General features: G+C 35.6%; 1 protein-coding gene and 1 pseudogene across 7 annotated transcripts in view; one reads left to right on the top strand and one right to left on the bottom strand.

The window, feature by feature from the left end:
* NLGN1 (neuroligin 1) overlaps positions 1-13584 on the top strand; it is a 957229-nt gene that overhangs the window by 414868 nt on the left and 528777 nt on the right. The window lies entirely within an intron of this gene.
* LOC104970966 (peptidyl-prolyl cis-trans isomerase A-like) lies at positions 4193-4639 on the bottom strand (annotated as a pseudogene).

Below are 13584 nucleotides of genomic sequence, written 5' to 3'. Positions count from 1 at the left end.
CAGACCTGACATTTTTCCAAAAATGATAAAAAAGCAAGTTTTTTTTTTTTTAATTTTCATTTGCTGGTAATCATTTTCAAATCTATAATGGCTAGATATCAAAAGGGTAATAGTTTTATTAAATACATTTGGAATGTTTACTTGTATAAAGACATCATAAAATACCTATTTTATTTTATTGTACACTTGCTCTAGTATCAATCAATCTAGTTTTTTAATGTTTCAATTACTATTTAATATTAATTTTTAATATTTAGTGTGTCCTTAAAAATGTACCAGAGACTGGCTTAAAAGTACCAGATATATTAACACTTTAAAAAAAAAATTATTTATTTTTGGCCGATCAGAGTCTTTGTTGCTGTTCACAGGCTTTCTCTAGTTGCAGCGAGCGGGGGCCATTCTCCAGTTGTGCCCGGGCTTCTCACTGTGGCGGCTTCTCTTACTGCAGAACATGGGCTCTAGGGCACATCACACAGCCGTCAGTGGTTGTGGTCTGTTGGGCTCAGTAGCTGCAGCCTGCGGTCTCTAGAGTGCAGGCTTGTTGCTTGTGGCACATGGGCTCAGTTGCCCTGCGGCATGTGGGATCTTCCTGAACCAGGGATTGAACTGATGTCTCTTGCATTGCAAGGCAGATTTTGACCAGTGGACCACCAGAGAAGCCCTATTACCACGTTTAATATGAGCTTCATAATATTTCTATTCCCAATTAACAGATGGATAAATCAAGGACCAGGGTTTTCAAGTAACTTGCTTTAAGTCTGACAATATGTAGGACAGTGGAACCAGAATTCAGCAACAGGAAATCTGATTCCAAAACTTGTTCTTTATAGACATATAAGGATACAAGTGGATTTTAATTTTAATAATTGTCTTAAGTATATATGGATTTTTTCTTTAAGATAATACAGATACTTTTCTTTTGAGTATGTGATGCAGCCAGTTCTTTGTGTCATAACTGTGACCTTTGTAACTGGTAGTCCCCATGATTTACTCTTCACTTACTAATAATTGCGTAATACAAGGTTCCTATGTTACATGAGAAAAGCCTTTTGCAATATGTTCATAAACATCATCTTATTTGATTCTACAATAATCTCCTGAGATGGATAGAAGGCATTGTCTTTTCCTTTCTACAGCTAAAGCAAGGGAGGTTTAGAGATGTGAAGTAAGTTGAACAGCATCACACAAATTAAATAAATGGTGGAGTTCAACCTAAAACCTAGTTCTTTTGTTACTAATGTGGGCTCTTTCACTACAGATCCTGGCAGGTGTCATTTTGCGGTGAACCATCTCATGCCTGTAAGGCTTTTGGGTACTGTGAGAGCAATTGTTCATAGCTTCATCTAGGCTCTAATGTACCTGTGGGGTCCATAGCCCTGGGTCAAAGTAACAGATTTGGTTCAAATGTGATATTCTCCATCTATATAGATCATGCTTCCCGACTTCTTCCAGGCTGCCTTGCTTGTATAAAGCTAGTTTCCTGCATACTCAATGTCTCTGTTAGGGACAGGACATCTATGAGACTCCTTCCTTCTGCAGAGCACAGTACTCACACATGTCTTTATTTTTTTTAATCCTGTGTATACAGTCTTGTTTCTCTTTCCTCCTACCATAGAAGAGTTACTCAGCATATCTTATGCTCTACTTTCCCTCAGTTGTAATTGTTTCATTTACTGTTTTCTTCATCATTTCAATGCATCTATGCCCTGTAACAGATTAGAAGGAGAGTGAGTGAGGAGTCTCAGATTTCAGATATAGATATCCATCTCATTGAGATTCTCTTGGATTTTAACTGCTATTCTATTGATATCCCTAAATGCAATTTTTAAAACATTTTTGTGATATTCTGTGAGGGCATAGAATAGTCCTGATGGTATGAGTTTCAGAATAATACAGATCTGGGTCCACATCCTGGCTCCCTGTTTACAGAAAAAGATACTGGACTAATTTGTTATTTTTCTATTCTGTAGACTCCCTCTCCAACTCACCTGTTAACAGAATAATAATAATCCTGGGATTTGAAATAGTTATGAGGAGTCAGTGTGATCAACCATGTGGAGTAGTTAATATAGTGTCAGTTTTCTTGAACAAGTTCATTAGTTTCTATTTCTTAAACTATTAAGTAAAGATAATACCACCTACTTCACTACAATAGCTAGTATTTTGGTTGCCTATTTACATTGTATCAGATAAGCAATTTGATATTTTTGACTAGTTCTTATAACAACTTCATAGGTAGCTGTCCTTATTAATATCCTTATTTTACAAACCAAGAAATGAAGAAATAGAGAAATTAAGATCACAGAACTTGTAATTAGCCAAGGCAGGATTTGAACTAGATAGCAGAGTTCTAGAACCTCTACTTTAATCAGTATGCTGAACTTCTTGGCTTAGCCTAACTGTTAAAAATATATGAAAATCCATTATTTGTTAGACACAAGATCATCCAGAAAGCTATTTCTGGCATATTGTCATTATAGATAATAGGGAAATTGTTCTTAGGTGCAGAAGTACTTTAACAGTCTTACTGGATTCTATTCTGTTGACATTTTCCAGCTTTGTATTTAAAGATGCTTGAGTAATACAGAGCATAAGAACATTGCAAAAGTCACATAGCTGGTAGATGACTGAGTGGGAATGACCTAATTCTAAGTCCTTTTTCTTTAGAACCTGTTATGAAAGGAAGTATATGTGTGAGTGTGTGTGTATGTGTGTGCATGTTAAGAATTTGTTTTGAGTCAATGGATAGGAGAGAGGTGAAAGACAAGCAAAAATTTAACCAAACTTCTCTATGTTAAGCCCTTTCCTAGGTGCCTTAATTATTACAACAATATTTAAGGGGCATTGGCATTGGGCTGCTAAGAAATCTATGAAGTTAAAAAACATGTCCAAAGTTACACAATTGGCACATGAAAGAGTCAGTATTTGAACCTATATATATATATATATATATCTGTCTCTAAACCTATATATACAGGCTTCTTGGTGGTTTATGGTAAAGACTCCTCCTGCCAATATAGGAGATGCTAGTTCGATCTCTGGTCCTGGAAGATCCCCCGGTGAAGGAAATAGCAACCCACTACACTATTCTTGTGTATAGAACCCATGGACAGAGGAGCCTGGTGGGCTATAGGCCATGGGATTGCAGAGTTGGACACGACTTAGCATCTGAACAACAGCAAACAACAAACAATGAAACACATACACACACACACACATATCTGTCTCTAAACACATTCACAATACCAAAAAGTATTACTGTATATTTTAGGAAATACATTTTAGAGTCATAGGCTTCTGGGTTTAGAAATGCCTTTCAGATTAGTCCAGAGGTAATATTTAAAATATAAATTTTCTAGTCAGAAAGACTATCAGCCTATATAGCGATGTCTTTTGGTGCTGGGAGCCCCCTGCTGTGCCAGGCATCAATCCTTTAGTTTCGTAAATCTGCTACACTGGAGACATCTGGGGAAGGGGCTAGAGCTAAAGCATCTGAGGTGCTAGAGTAGAGGTTTCTGGACAACAAGTAATTTGCTGACCTGTACAGAGCATTTTCTGGACTACAAAAAAGGCAGAATGCCCAAGAATTGATGTCTTCCAACTGTGGTGCTGGAGAACACTCCTGAAAGTTCCTTGGACAGCAAGGAGATCAAACCAGCTGATCTTAAGGGAGATCAACCCTGAATATTCACTGGAAGGACTGATGCTAAAAGTGAAGCACCAGTATTTTGGTCATCTAATCTGCACGACAACTCATTGCAAAAGTCCCTGATCCTGGGAAAGATCAATGGCAGAAGGAGAAGAGGGCTTCAGAAGATGAGATGGCTGGATGGCATCACCTATGCAATGAACATGAACTTGGGTAAACTCTGGGAGATGGTGAGGGACAGGGAGGCCTGGCATGCTGCAGTCCTTGGGATCACAAAGAGACACGACTTGGTGACTGAACAACAGAGCATTTCACTATTTCATTGGCCTATAAGGCTGTGCATTAGCCCTAGCTGCTCTTGCTCTTATTATTATTTTTTAATTGTTTAGTTTTTATTTCATAATCATACATTTAACTTTGCAATCCATCTAACCTTGGAGAGGAATAAGGAAAATATGGAACCCAAAGAACTGTAGTGAGATATTTCAAGCAGATGGGGGTGAAGGGGTGCCCTCCTGGGCTACAGAAGGAGTGGGCTGGTGGTTAAGTAAACCACAATTCAAATTTATTAGATTTGTCCACAGTCAGCAATGGTGATCTTCTTGCTGGTCTTGCCATTCCTGGACCCAAAGCGCTCCATGGCTTCCACAATATTCATGCCCTCTTTCACCTTGCCAAAGACCACATGCTTGCCATCCAACCAGTCAGTCTTGGCAGTGCAGATGAAAAACTGGGAACCATTTGTGTTGGGGCCAGCATTTGCCATGGACAAGATTCCAGGACCTGTGTGCGTCAGGATGAAATTCTCATCATCACATTTCTTGCCATAGCTAGACTTACCACCAGTACCATTATGGCGTGTGAAGTCACCACTGTGCTGTCTTTGGAACTTGGTCTGCAAACAGCTTGAAAGAGACATGGCCCAAGGGCTTGCTGTTGACAGCGATGTCGAAGAACATGGTGGGGTTGACCATGTCTAGACAGCATAGGAGGCTCTGGGGTGGCTGTGTCTACAAGGCCTCTTGCTCCTCTTTTAAGTCAGGTTGAATACTTCATTTGTCTGCACTTAAATTATTCCATAGCAATTTAGTTTACTAATAATATTCAATGTGAGGAAGTTGTCCCTCTTAAGTTACATTACTTATTTTGTTTAAATTCTGTGATCTTCGTCCTTCCTAGTCTATCGGCTTGTTTTTAATATTTTTTCTGGTTTTTCCATTTAAAGGTGTTTCTGTAAATATTTATTTTTATTTAAAGTTTAATTTCAATGACTTCTAAATAAAATACTGGTTAGGGAAGTCCTAAAGGCTTTTAGTTGTAATATAATTATGATAAGTCTATCAGTTTGTGGTTTATTTAAAAAAGATCTATATTATATCTGATACTTCCACACTCAGTTTTTCCATTTTCCTGCTTGTCCTTTATTGCCATGTGGCTTATTTTAAAGGAGCTCATTAGGTAAGAAACCTGAAATCTTGACCTAGCGCTGCTTTTGACCAGCTCTGGGGCCAGGTAAAGTCATTTCACGCTCTACTTTCGTTTCGTTGAGGACCTGTGAAGCGAGGATTTGATAGTCACTCAGTAGGGTCCCTTTCCAGCTCTAGTGTCTGCCCTATGAATCTGGCCATTTTGATCACTGGATTCAAAAGTGTTTCTACAGTATCCAGTGTAAACTTGACATTTATTGCATCAGGTGAGAAAGCACAGAACTGTGTCCCCAACAGATTCGAGATCACATGGTAAGAGAAAGTCAACCCCTGTGGGCTTGAGTACATGGAGTAGAAAGAGTAAAACTGCTTCATTGGGGATCACAGATGATTAACAAGGACAGGCATGCAGGAGACTGGAAACTCACGTAGTCATCTCAGGAACACACGTTCAGCCACTAGGCTTACCTAGGACTTCAGCATTAGAGGACTTGCTTAACTGGTTTCTTTCCCAGTGAGACCCACTTGGATAATAGGATCTTAATAATTACTGGCTCAATTTATTTATCTAACTCATGGACCTAAAATAGTGTGATGTCCATGAACCAAGGTATTTTCACAATCAGGTCTTGCTGAGGCATATAGAACTACCTGAAGTTCATATCCCGAATACAGCAGTTGAGGCAGAAAAATACAGTAGTACTCCTTTTTTCAGGGTAAAAACTTTTTACATATTATTGTTGAGGAGATGCCCTATGATATCCGTCTCATTTTCTCCTCTCTGAGTTTATTGTAAATAGAACTTTAAAGAATTAATGCTATGGGATAAAACACCCAAGATGTGAGTGCAAGAGTGTGCTTCTGTGAAATAGTGACGAGACTTACAATGGGAAGAAAAGCATTCTATTTTTATTATTTGGTTTTTCCTCACATATGTTTGGTAAGAACATTTAAGTTATGCTCTCTTAGAAATTTCAGTTATGCAGTACACTGTTATCACCTATAGCTGTAGTTATCATGTTGTGCATTAGATCCTCAGACCATCTTCATCTTATAACTGAAAGTTTTTACCCTTCTCTGTTTCTCCCACTCCCAGACCTTACAAACCCTACCACTTATTTTTATATTTTTTCTATACATTTGACTTTTAAGCATTCCATGTGTTAATTGACACCATGTAATATTTGTCTCTCAAGAGTCTTCTCCAACACCACAGTTCAAAAGCATCAATTCTTCGGCGCTCAGCTTTCTTCACAGTCCAACTCTCACATCCATACATGACCACTGGAAAAACCATAGCCTTGACTAGACGGACCTTTGCTGGCAAAGTAATCCAGTACTTTGGCCACCTCATGCGAAAAGTTGACTCATTGGAAAAGACTCTGATGCTGGGAGGGATTGGGGGCAGGAGGAGAAGGGGACGACAGAGGACGAGATGGCTGGTTGGCATCACTGACTGGATGGACGGGAGTCTGAGTGAACTCTGGGAGTTGGTGATGGACAGGGAGGCCTGGCATGCCGCAATTCATGGGGTCGCAAAGAGTCGGACACGACTGATCGACTGAACTGAACTGAACTGAATATTTGTCTATTTGTCTTTCTGGTTTGTTAACTTAGCATAATGCCCCCCAGGTTCATGCATTTTACTACAAAGCAGACTCTTTCTTTCTTTTCTGAAGCTGAGTAATATTCTATTGTGTGTATATATGGGCTTCCCTGGTGGCTCAGATGGTAAAGAATCTGCCTGCAGTGCAGGAGATCTGGGTTCCATCCTTGGGTCGGGAAGATCCCTTGGAGAAGGAAATGGCAACTCACTCCAGTATTTTTGCCTGGATAACTCCATGGATGGAGGAGCCTGGCTAGCTACAGTCCATGGGATCGCAAAGAGTCAGGCATGACTGAATGACTAACACACTAACTAAAGGGTGGGGTGGTAAATATATACACTCCATTTTCTTTGTCCATTCATGTGCCAATGGGCACTTAGCTTGTTTCCATACCTTGTTATTTGTGGATAATGTTGCTATGAACATGGAAGTACAGACATCTCTTTGAGATAATGATTTCATTTCCTTTGGATGTATACTTAGAAGAGGGATTGCTAAATCATATGGTACTTCAACTTCTAACTTCTTCAGAAACCTCCATACTCTTTCCATAATGGCTGTCCCTATTTACATTCCTGCTGACAGTGTATAGGGGTTCATTGTTCTCTACATTCTCTCCAGCATTTGTTATCTCTTGTCTTTTTGATAAGAGACATCCTAAGAGATGGTGAGGTGATATCTAATTGTGGTTTTGATTTACATTAACCTGATGATTATTGATGCTGAGAACTTTCTGATGTACCTGTTTATAATTTGTAGGTCTTCTTTGGAAAAATGTCTATTCACGTTCTGAATATTTTTATTGTTGTATGCTACAGAGTTGAATGAGTTCCTTGTACATTTTAAGACATTGACTTCTTATTGGATATGGGGTTTACCATTGTTTTTTCCCATTCCATAGGTTGTCTTTGGTTTTATTGATCGTTTCCTTTCCGTGCAGAGTTTTTCAGTTTAATGTAGTCCCACTTGTTTATTTTTGCTTTAGTTGTCTTCTGGTATCAGATTAAAAAAAATCATTGTTAAGATCAATGACAAAGATGTTTTCTTCTAGGAGTTTAATGTTTCATATTTTTTTTCAAGTCACAATGCATTGTGAGTTTTTATTAATGTATTATTAATTTTTATAATAAATGTATTATTAATGTATTTTTAATAATGTATTATTATGTTTTTGTGTATGATGTAAGATGGGGGTTTATTTCATTCTTTTGCATGTAGTTGTCCAGTTTTCCCAAAATTGTTTATTGAAGAAACTCTCCTTTCTCTATAGTATATTCTAGGATCCACTGTTGAAAATTAATTGACCATTTATGCATGTTTTTATTTCTGGAGTCTTTATTCTGTTCTACTGATCTGTGTATCTATTTTTTATATTAGTGCATACTGTTTGATTACTGTAGCTTTGTAATACAATTTGAAGTCAGTAAGTGTGACACCTCCAGCTTTGTTATTCTTTCTCAAAAGTGTTTGAGTTATTTGGAATCTTGGAGGTTTCATACAAATTTTAGAATTTTTTTGTTCTATTTCTGTGAAAAATGTCACTAGAATTTTGATAGGTATTGCACTGAATCTGTAGATCCCTTCAATTAGTATGGGCTTTTTAAAAATATTAATTCTTTCAGTTTATGAACATGGAATATCTTTCCATTTATTTGAGTCCTCTTCAATTTCTTCCATCAATGTCTTATAATTTTTACTGTATAAATATTTTGCTTGGTTAAATGTATTACTAAGAATTTTAATTTTTTGATGGTGTTATATATCAGATTGTTTTCATAAATTCTCTTATATTTCATTGCTATAGAAGCACAACTGATTTTTATATATTGATTTTATATTCTGAAACTTTACTGAAATAGTTTATTAATGTTAACAATTTTTTGGCTGGTAACTTTAAAGGTTTATATATATGGTATCAGGTCATTTGCAAGTAGATAGTTTTTGCTTATTTTTATATGATGGATATATTTTATTTCTTTTTCTTGGCTGATTATTTTGGATAGAACTTCAAATACTATGTTGAAAAAAGTGGTGAAAATAAGCATCCTTTTCTGGTTTCTGATCTTAGAGGAAAGCTTTCAGTAATTCACTACTGAATATGATTTTACCTATACACTTGTCTGTTATACAGAATGCTTGTTAGGCTGAGATACCTACCCGCTTACAATTTGACAAAAGTTTTTTTTTGGTTTCTTTTTTTTTTTTATCATGAAAAGATACTTAATATCTTTCCAAGTACTTTTTCTTTCCAAGATACTTTTCCAAGTACTTTTTCTGTATCTATTTAGATGATCTTTAACTTATATCTTTTACTTTATTAATGTGATATCATCACATTAATTTGTGAATATTGAATCATCCTTGAATTGTTCAATAAATCCTTGAATAAATCCCATTCAATCATGGTACGTGATTCCCTTTAATATATTATTGAATTTGGTTTGCTAAAATTTTGTTGAGGAGTTTTGCATCCACATTTATCAGGGATATTCCTATACTTTTCTTTTTCTGATACTTTTTCTGATATTCCTGTACTGTTCTTTTCTGTAGTCTGTTTGTTTGATCTTGATATCAGAGTAATGCTGGCTTCGCATAATGAATCTTGAAGCATTCTCTTCTCTTATCTTTTTTGGGAGAGTTTATAAAGAATTGGTGTTAGCTCCTCTTTAAATATTTATTAGAATTCAGATGTGATTTATTTTGGAAAACAGTAGAATGAAAAGATGAAATATAGAAAGAATAGGAGTGTCTTATGGTTCACTCTTGGGCATTTAGTCTAAGATAATACAGAATAAGGAGATAGTAAATGTTTTTAAACAGAGTAGTGAAACAACGAAAATAGTGTTTAATAAACACTAATCTGAACTGTATTTAAAAAACATATTTTACATGATTTGTTTCCATTTTGAATTTTAAAAAATCGTATTTTTGCTCATGAATTTCTAAAACATCAAAATGAGTGTTAAACTATGTTTAGTTTTCATCTGTCTTTAAAACTATTTTAAAACTCACAGTACAAAATTGCTGTACATGCTTTCACATTCCCATTCCCTTGGAGTGCTTGCAATTTTAGTCTTAGAAAGAGTTGAATGTGTGTACATTTTAGTTGACGATAATTATTAAATCTTCTTTTTTGGTTCACAACTATTGTAATCTACTACTTTGAAGATTTATGGACTACAGGATGACTTGGGAGACAGTCTAGAGTCTGGACAACAGTGGGAACAACTATAAGACTACTAGAATAATTCAAGCATGCGGCAACGGTGGCCACAGACCAGGCTAGTAATAGTTTGGGGGAAAAGTGACAGGAACAAAATTTCTCTGGAAAAATTAATGAAGTCTGATTAAGGCAAAAGGGAGGAAGAAGGAATGGTTCAAGACTATTTCTAGATTTATAGTTTAGAAACAAAGAAAAAGCAAAACCTATGATAGGAGTTAAAACTGACTTTGAGGTAGACATGCTGGCCATCCTGATATACTGAGATGGGAATGAAATCTCCAAAAAGGAATAAGCTTGTGGGCTATATTTTTCTATGAATATAAGAATAATTAGGATATATTAATTTTCTGTGTGTTGAGTTTCAGGCAAAATAAATCCATGTATGGATTTAATAGAAAGCTTTAAAATATTTATAAAATCTCAGATATGCTAGTATCTTAGATTTCATTTTTTGGTGACATATAGCTACTTTTGTCTGATAAAAAATATAATCCAAAACCTATATAAAGTTTCCTCTGTCATATTTATTAGAATGACTTTGCCTCTTTCTGATTTTCTGTTTAAGATTCAAATAGAGCAGAGTTTATCAGTTTGTGCTTAAATCTTTTAAATGGCTTCATGTTGCTTTTAGGATTAAGAAAAAAATTCCCCAGGCTGAAAGAGCTGCATGCTCGGAATGATGCCTGTCTGTCTCTTCATTGTCATCACTCACTACTCTGTTCTACACCATAGTTGGCAGCCACACTGACCTTCAGTTTCCTTCTCATTTTAAGACTTTGCATGTGCTATATTTTTCTGTCGAACATCTTCCCACACTACTTACCCATTTGCAGCTTTTTCTCCTGCTTAGTACTCACTTATCCTTCAGTAATCAGGCTACACTGCACTTATTCAGTGAAAACTGCCTGGGCTCAACCAGATCCCTTTGTATAACATCTGGTAACATCAAGACTTAATATCCTTAACACAGTTTTTGAATATGCACTTATGTGTGTGATTATTTGTTCAGTGTTTCTTTCTCCACAAAAGGAATTTTCATAAGGGCAAATGTCTTGCTTTTTTGCCCACCGTATATCTAGAGGACGGAACATAATATATTAAACATTTGTTCAATGACTGAATATTGGCAGCCATGAGAGGGAAGTTGGACTATTGATGCCATCCCAATCATCTAGCCAAGTTGAGATATCTCTGAGCATCTGATGGCACTTGTATCCTCATCATACTCCAAGTACATCTCTGGATAATATGTGGAAAGCTAGGGCAGTACAGAATGTATCCTCACAAAGTACTGAAGGGTTTATATAGCAGACAGCCACATTGTCCCAGATGGGAAAGGAACATTATTCTGACATTCTTCAAGCTATGCAATATTGCATGTGCATTTTTTTTTTAAATCAAACAAATATAGTGTTAAAAAATAAAATGAGCATGTATAAATTTGGTGATGCTCAGATTAGGGGTTAACCTAGTTTACTTTTTATCTAGTTAAAAATTTTCTCCCAGATCTTATCATTTTTATTTTAGACAGGATTGCTTTTGACTTTAAAGTGTTACAGTCAAAGTAATTTTATGAAGAAAAAACTCACTTTTCATATAAATATAAATAAGTACTTCTTCAGTTCAGTGTTATTTAAAACACTAAGAACACTATTTAGAACACTCTGGGACCAAAATTGTTCTTCCTCTGTTTCTGGATTCTAACAACAGTGTCTCTTTTTTCCCCAAACATCATGTTTTCATCTGTATTCTTCCCTAAAGAACTGTCTGAGGGAATATGTTTTGTGTTCATATTGGCAATTTCTTCAAACACAAGGGTAAATATAGAGAATGCTACTGCTTTCATAACCTTGGAAATCAATTTCCATAGCATGTGTACATATGAACCACTACCATAAACAGTCAGCTTACCTAAAGGATACTGAAACGTCATGAATGGCATATTAGTGCTATCAAAATTTGCACAATAGATGGATTCTTTGAAAACTATCAGTTGTTCCAAAGTTTGCTTCTAGTATCTCATTACAGCTGTTTGCATTACATTTTAATTTTATCATAATGTGGATTTATGGCATTATTCAAAAATATTTTTTAATTGAAAATTTTTCAGGAAAATATTTTTGGTATAATATTTTGATACATGTTCATATAATCGATTGTTTAAGAAGAGTGATAACTTTAAGTAGTATAGTGTTAGTAAATTAATGAGTATTATTCCAAGTCAATTACTTTCCCGCATTTCTACATTCTTAAGAGATATATATTGCAGTTATATTAAATAGAATAAATTTCAGTGGGTAAAATTTAATACCTTTTCAATGACACCAATTGTTGTGATATTTGATTTTTAAAGTCATTGTATTTAAATGTTTATCAATTTGGAAAAAATCAGATATAATAATATACTTGTTTTTATTTAAAATGTATTGAAGTCTAGTGTTGTCCTCCATATATTCTTCAGACATAGTTAGATTTTTACATCCTTGATCTTAGTTTTGTAAATAAATTTGTCCTAACAACATCCCTGAAAAGATTTAGCCAGCTTCCAGTGGCTCCAAAACAACAATGACTACGTTCTTAGATTTTCCCATTCTGTGGAAACTGCTTTAGGAATCTTTTACAGTCAGTGTACCTCAAAGGCTGTTGGGTAAAGAGGGTGGGGAAAGAGTACAGCAGTGTCTTTAGCCAGGGTTCTCCATCTCCATGATGATGGGACTCGCTGGAGCCAGGAGCTCTCAATAATTCTAAAATTTCCACACGTATTCTCTTAGGAAGGACACATTTCTCATGGACAGCTTTCTGAATCAGAAGCTAGTGATACCCTCAACCTACTTGCCTTTTTTTGCAGATATGTGTGACACAAAGTATGAATAATTTCTGCTGAATTGAACCTGTAATGAAGGAATTTATAATCAGTTCTAATGTATTTGAGACTTAAAGTATATTAGACCTTCATCAAAGGGAATGATAAAAAGCAGCTTTAATGTGGGTGGATAGTAATTATTTCGGTGCTCATAATTATTCTACAGTTAACTACAGAGAAATGCTGATATTTTTATTCCTTTTTCAAAATATAAAAGGCACTGTGGTCAGATTCTGAAATGTAAGAATGCATCATGCATCTTTTGTAAAGGATGATACTTTGAATTATACTTACGTTAATGGAAAAGGAACTATTTTGGATTTAAATGAGTTCAAAGTTCATGGTTAGAAGTTCCTGTACCTTTCTTAGTCCTATTGTTTCATTGCTGAATCTATTTATTGGCTGTGGGAGATATAAAATATAGTAATTACTCTCACTTCATTTCTAAAAGACATGCGATCTGCTTTCCTATTAACTCTCATAAGAGTTATGAGTGAGTTCCTCAAGGAGGACAGACCCTATGGAGTTTCAATATAGAATAAATCACTTCCACACTCAGGTTTTAGAGGACTCATTTCCTTTATACTTTGGTGATTTAAGATGCCCATTTAAACTGCTGGTTTTGAAGATGCACTATTTGTAGTTTAAAAGAAGCATAAGCTGTGGTTGGAATGTTGATAATGATTGTTATTTATGATGAACAGTAAATGTTTTGCCCTTTGAGGAAATCATGGTGATCAACTTGCTGGAATGCATGGTCTCTAAATAGTGGTTGCCTGTTTTTGTTAGAAAATGAATGACAATTACCCCTTAAA

This window comes from Bos taurus, chromosome 1, assembly GCF_002263795.3.
Source record: "Bos taurus isolate L1 Dominette 01449 registration number 42190680 breed Hereford chromosome 1, ARS-UCD2.0, whole genome shotgun sequence".
Classification (NCBI taxonomy): domain Eukaryota; kingdom Metazoa; phylum Chordata; class Mammalia; order Artiodactyla; family Bovidae; genus Bos; species Bos taurus.
This window is presented reverse-complemented; position numbering and strand designations above follow the sequence as displayed.